At 36.5% G+C, this 6,589-nt stretch overlaps 1 long non-coding RNA gene across 1 annotated transcript; it reads left to right on the forward strand.

Moving 5' to 3' along the window:
* Positions 1 to 1,074: 1,074 nt before the first annotated feature.
* LOC132106341 (uncharacterized) lies at positions 1,075 to 2,523 on the forward strand. Its single transcript, XR_009424127.1, has 2 exons — positions 1,075 to 1,338; positions 1,750 to 2,523. It is a non-coding gene; the product is annotated as an uncharacterized LOC132106341 (long non-coding RNA).
* Positions 2,524 to 6,589: the final 4,066 nt, after the last annotated feature.

The raw sequence follows: 6,589 nt of genomic DNA on the forward strand, positions 1-6,589 counted from the left end.
GGATACAGGCGGCCGAAATGAGCTTTCTCCGCAGGGTGGCTGGGCGATCCCTTAGAGATAGGGTGAGAAGCTCAGTCACCCGGGAGGAGCTCAGAGTAGAGCCGCTGCTCCTCCACATCGAGAGGGGTCAGCTGAGGTGGCTCGGGCATCTGTTCCGGATGCCTCCTGGACGCCTTCCCGGGAAGGTGTTCCGGGCGCGTCCCACTGGGAGGAGACCACGGGGAAGACGTAGGACACGCTGGAGAGACTATGTCTCCCGGCTGGCCTGGGAACGCCTCGGTGTCCCCCCAGAAGAGCTGGAGGAAGTGTCTAGGGAGAGGGAAGTCTGGGGTTCTCTGCCCGGATAAGCAGAAGAAGATGTATGTATGTATGTAAATGTAATTCTTGAATGTATTTGTGTCTGTGTGCTCCATTCCTAAAGCATAGGTTTGGTTTTATCATAAGCCTAGGGTAGGTGTTGTAACTAGCAGCTAAATTAAATCAGTGACCAGCAACATAAAACAGCTTCAAACCCTAGCTGGTTACAATTCTCAGCAAAAGAAAATCCCCAAAAAAACGCTACCAGCATAAACTGGTATTAGATGGTCTAACCAGCATAAGCTGGTATTGGGTGGTCTAACCAGCATAAGCTGGTATTGGGTGGTCTAACCAGCTACCATGTTCAAAAACACAGCTTGAACTGGTCAAGCTGGTCAACCAGCTTGACCAGCTTGAACTGGTCTAGCTGGTTTTTCCACAAGGGTTAATGAAAATGAATAGGATTGTTTAAAGCCATGGTTCTCAAAGTGTCAGGCCCCCTCTAGTTTTTACGCAGGTGAATCAATAAATTAAACTAATTAGTGTTAATACGTTTTAATTTAATCTTTGAGTAAGTTTTTTTTTGCACATTTAAGTATGTTACAGTTAATGCACAGTACAGTTTTGTAACTTTTGTTACATAATTACATTTAAAATTACATTTTAATTTAAACTTTTTTTCATGTACCTTTACGTAAGCACAATGTAGTGTTAATGTTCAAACTGTATTTACCATGGTAAAGTGGCTGACAACAATTAATATTCTTGTTAGAATAAAACTGCCTCATTTTTTAACTGTAGAGCTATAGCTGAATTGTTAGGCCTACTACGCTGCTGAAATTTAATGTTGGTCATTATGGTGGAACTTAATATTTAATAACAAAAATATTCTGAAGTGATACTTGGTATAAAAAGTTTGAGAACCAATGGTTTAAAGAAATGGTATAATATGAAATCCTGCTTTTTAAGAACTTTTCAGTAAACCATTTCTTCTTTCCCCTTGTAGAGTCATCAAGGATCCAGCTTGTTCTTGAAACATTGGTAAGAAATTGTTCATCTGCTACATTGCACTGTCACTTCTGGTAGAGATTCATTGATCTTATGTGATAGGTTTTGATTGTGCTTAGTTTAATAAAAATGTACTGAATTTGATTTTACTTATTTTACTACACTGTATTGCTAGTGTTCTGATTAAAACAGTGTAACTGGGGGCTCTGAAAACACTGCTTGTGAATAATTTGTTAATATTGTACATTTTCATCTGAATACATTAAATAAGTGTTTAATGAATAGTGTTGTCCACTTTGTTTCCAACCTCACTGTTGCTGAACTGTAAAGTGAAAATATTGTGTGATTTATTTTGTATTCAGTTTTCAGTTAAATATATTCCACAATATCAAAGTTATTGTGAATATGCCTAAACTCACTGGTTAAATCTTATGTGCCCTCCAGAAGTTTGCGCTCTGCAAGTGAACGACGCCTTGTGGTCCCATCCCAAAGAAGTTCAAAATCACTCTCACGGACCTTTTCCTGGACTGTGCCCAGCTGGTGGAATGACCTCCCAATCTCAATACGTACAGCTGAGTCTTTACTCATTTTCAAGAAACATCTAAAGACTCATCTTTTTCATCAGAACTTAACCAACTAATACTAGCACTTTTCCTTGTTTTCTTGCCTTTCACATTAAAAAAAAAAACCTGGCTGTGTTCTGTACTAGACTAACTGAGACTTGTCATGGCACTTATATACTGCTGTTGTTCTCTTGTTGACCTGACTGCTTCTATTGTTCTCATTTGTAAGTCGCTTTGGATAAAATCGACTGTTAAATGATTAAATGTAAATGTTTATACAGGTTGGTACAGAAAGTGCACAAGTGGGAGAGAGTGGAGAGGACGGCGTCAGAATGGACCTAGCGCTGGGACACTTTCAAGGATCACCCGAAGCACAACCACACTGTATGCACGAGGCTGTTGGTTCTAACATTTTAGAGTCCCCTTTAGTAGAAATCTCATTCTGCATTCCCCACGGTAAAGAAGACACAGTCCGGGGGGTTCCCGTTAGAAATCAACTGGTGGAAGGTTCCCTTCTCGAACTGTGCAACACATTTTCACTGCACAAATGTACACATCTCTTGTAATGAGACACATTACTAAAACATGTTTTTGACAGAAACTGTAGTTTTCCACCAAAATAAAAGATCCACTGGTTTCAGTCATAAAGGTACAAGGGTTCGTCTTGCAAGTGCTGCAAAAAATATGCATTTTGTATGCAAAAAACATTTTATAAAAACCCTTAAATATTATTGTATTTGGATTGTTCTACTACATGTTTTTAACAATACATTCATGCATACTCTGCATAATAAAGTTTGGGATTATTTTCATCTGTTTAATACAGTATGTTTCCAAAATAAAAGTGCTGTTTTACAATTTTGAGCATGTGGTAGTTTATTGAAGTTGATTGTAAAGCCATTGCTGCCAGTCATTTGATTTTTAGCCTTGCAAGTACAGTGTTGATCTAAATGCCAACTAGGATCTAATTGAACATACAATTGTGTCTTTATACACGGTGCAAGGTACGACTGTGAAACAACGTCGTGTGATCAACGTTGATTAACTTTTCCACATTTATCACCTCATTCAGCTTTCATCCAAGGTCTGCAGAACGACCCTAATTCACCCGTAATGAAGGTAAGACGGTGAAACAGTGTCGCGATTTCAACGGTGAATCCACGTCGGGATATCAATGTTGATCCAATTTGCAAAATCGAAAGGTAATTCAACGTTGATTCAACCATGGTACCTGACGTTGTTTCAACGTTGAAATTCCGGCTGGGTAGCTGCTGTAATGTTAATCCAAGAAAATGAAAGAAGGAAAATCACTCACTGCTCTTGACTGAATTACCTTGTAGTTTTAACAGTCAAAAAAAAAATTATTCAGACACTAGATATAATTCTTGATATATATATATAGCAAAACTGTAATAATGTGATAAATGTTGAAGGTGTCTGAATAAATAGGTTTGATTGTATATTTCATTTTTACATTGAAGACTATCCAGTGCCATTTTACATTTAATTATTTGGTTTCTGTACCTTGACAACTACAAACTTGAAAAAAACTTAAACATTGTGTAAATAGCACAAATAAATAAAAATGAACGAACATACAAATTAAACAATTTCAAACCGGGCCCACTGGTACAACCTTCACCGGGTCCCCGCTGACCCCAGCTACGGCCCTGCTCACACCTGTTTCACACATACTCCGTCTGCAGTGCGTATGAGTCCATGTGCGTATGTGGTGCAGCACGGACTCGATGTGCTTTCACACAGGATGCGTTTGCAGTTCGCTACTCAGTACGTAAACGATCACTGCAGCAGACGCAACGCTCCTGGAACGCAACTGGAATCCGTTAACATGGGTGCATAAAGTTGTGGAATTAGTTTACCGCTTTCTCAAGCAGTTTGTGATGCATTTTGAAAACAGGAGATGAGCCCCTGGTCTAATGCATCACCTAGCTTGATAAACCCCTTCTCAAAGACTTACTTTTTGTCAATATTTTATTTGGGTAGAATACATAGTCTGAATGCCTTCGGCAGAATTCAAATGAGCCATTTTAATCTAGATTAATCTAGATTTAATTTCAAGATCACAGTGAGATTAATCTAGATTAAAAAAATGTATCTATGCCCACCACTAATATATATATATATATATATATATATACTCTACAATATATATATATAAACTCTACAACTCTACAAAGTCTTTGGCCCGGTTTCAGATTAAGCCAGGATTAGGCCATAGTTCAGTTGGGACATTTAAGTTATTTTTATTAAAATGCTTAAAAAATAAAAAAAACACAAACAAGTGACCTTATAGAACTTTAACCAGATCTAGGCTTAACGGTTCTTGACTACGCCACCTGGTGCCTCTCACACCAAGATATACTTTGCATATTAACTGCAGAATACTGTACCTAACCTAAGGCAAGCAAGTTCATAGAAACACACCAAAGATGAACTAAACGGAGATGTGCTTTCAGTAAAAAAAAAAAAAAAAGACCTTATTAGTAAATAGTATAATTAAAAGAGCCACACAGTCATGGTAGAGGCACAGTAGTTGCAACCAAAAGACTTGGCCTACAGTGAACGAGTCAATGTTTTGTTTGTTATCTGGCTCGGCTCGGTGTTCATCTTCAGTTCTCTCTTCACATCAGTTCAGTCAGTGTACTGTTTGAATGAATGAATTACTCCGGGATATTGGTTTGTTTGAACACAAAGGGAGTGTCAGCCACATTAAAAAAGTTTACAGCTTAAGTCATTTGTGGATTAATGCGTATTGGAGACGCGAACCGTTTAAAACGATTCAGTTCGATTTGGTGAACTGGTTTAAGAAGATCCGGTTACATCGAATGATTCGTTCGCGAACCAGATATCACAAACTGCTTTGTTTTGAACTCTCTCACAACAGACACGGAAGAGAAGACAATGCTGAATAAAGTCATAGTTTTTGTTATTTTTGGACCAAAATGTATTTTCGATGCTTCAAAAAATTCTAACTGACCCTCTGATGTCACATGGACTACTTTGATGATGTTTTTCTTACCTTTCTGGACATGGACAGTATACCGTACACACAGCTTCAATGGAGGGACTGAGAGCTCTCGGACTAAATCTAAAATATCTTAAACTGTGTTCCAAAGATAAACGGAGGTCTTACGGGTTTGGAACAACATGAGGGTAAGTTATTAATTACATAATTTTGCTATTTGGGTGAACTATCCCTTTAATGTCTGCTAAGTTGGAACTAATTTTGTACTTAATGCACTTTAAGGGCCAGTTTTACTAACAGCTTTAACCAGCTCAAACTGTCTAAAGGGATACTCCACCCCAAAATGAAAATTTTGTCATTAATCACTTAATCACTTAATCACAAAAGACAAAGTCAGGTCAAGTGTGAGTAGGCCAGCAGTCTTTATGCAAGCAGTGCTTTAGAGACAATAATTGCTTCTGCTTCCATATTTCTATATTTAAAAGATCAATGATGTAAAAAAAATTAACAAAAAAAAAAAAAAATTAAAGTTTAAAAAAACATGACTTACTGTTTTATAGGATTGTCACATAATGTAAACAATTTATTTAGCTCCCTCTGTTTGATAGTACAACTGGAGATGTTATTTTAGACATGATTAAATTAATATTATCCGAAGTTTTGAAGCACAAAGGAAAGAAAATCAGTTTCGAAACAATCAAATTATTGGTCTCCTGTTTACAAAGGAGCTGTAACACAACTGCAAAGAAATATGAAAACCAATAAAAATGACAAATAAAATCAGAACCATAAGCAGTTTGTTCAGTAACAGGTGCTATTAGAAAAGCTTTTTTTAATTGTACAGTTAATAACTTGATAATGTAAGTTTAAAATTTAAAGGTCATCCATTTGGGAACTCAAATATATCAAAATCCAGCTGTCAGTCACTGATACCAAAAAGTACACATAGAAAAATTCAAATGTTATTGAAAACTTTAATAATTTTTTGCAAGAAATAAAGCCAAACTAGTTTATAATAATTGAACATTGAGATATAATTGAGTTCATTTGTAGTTTATCTCATCTAAAGCTGTGTGGCTGTGAGTCAGTTGTGGCTGTGCTATCTGCTTTTCTCTTCCCTTTTTTTTTTCTTTTCGTGTTGTTCCTCTTATTTTCAGTGATTAAGCATGTGAACCGCAGGTGTCATCATTAATGGTGACTCGTAACTTGTAGACTGTAATCATCTTTATTTCACTAACTACTGCAGTGTTAATTTTATTCTTTATATACTGTGAATATTAAAACTGAGCAGTGTTGGTTAAAATAATTAAAATAAATAATTTTAATTTGTAAAATTTTCTTGGTCTTTGGTTTTTCTACAAACACACAATAAAAAACTTGACATGTAACACATAAGTTTTGTTGGAATCGTACCAGCACACAAAAAACAACATAGGCCAGTCAACATGTTAAAGGGTTAGTTCACCCAAAAAATAAAAACTAGGCATCCTACTTGAATATGACTTTCTTATTTCATATTTCTTTCGTATTGCTTGGCGGGAAAGTAACATATCCTACAGAAAAGCATTAAAAACTGCTAGATCCGATTACTTTTCTTCTCTTTTAGAAGAAAACAAACATAACCCCAGGTATTTATTCAATACAGTGGCTAAATTAACGAAAAATAAAGCCTCAAGAAGTGTTGACATTTCCCAACACCACAGCAGTAATGACTTTATGAACTACTTTACTTCTA

Source organism: Carassius carassius, chromosome 26 (genome assembly GCF_963082965.1).
Source record: "Carassius carassius chromosome 26, fCarCar2.1, whole genome shotgun sequence".
Taxonomy (NCBI): domain Eukaryota; kingdom Metazoa; phylum Chordata; class Actinopteri; order Cypriniformes; family Cyprinidae; genus Carassius; species Carassius carassius.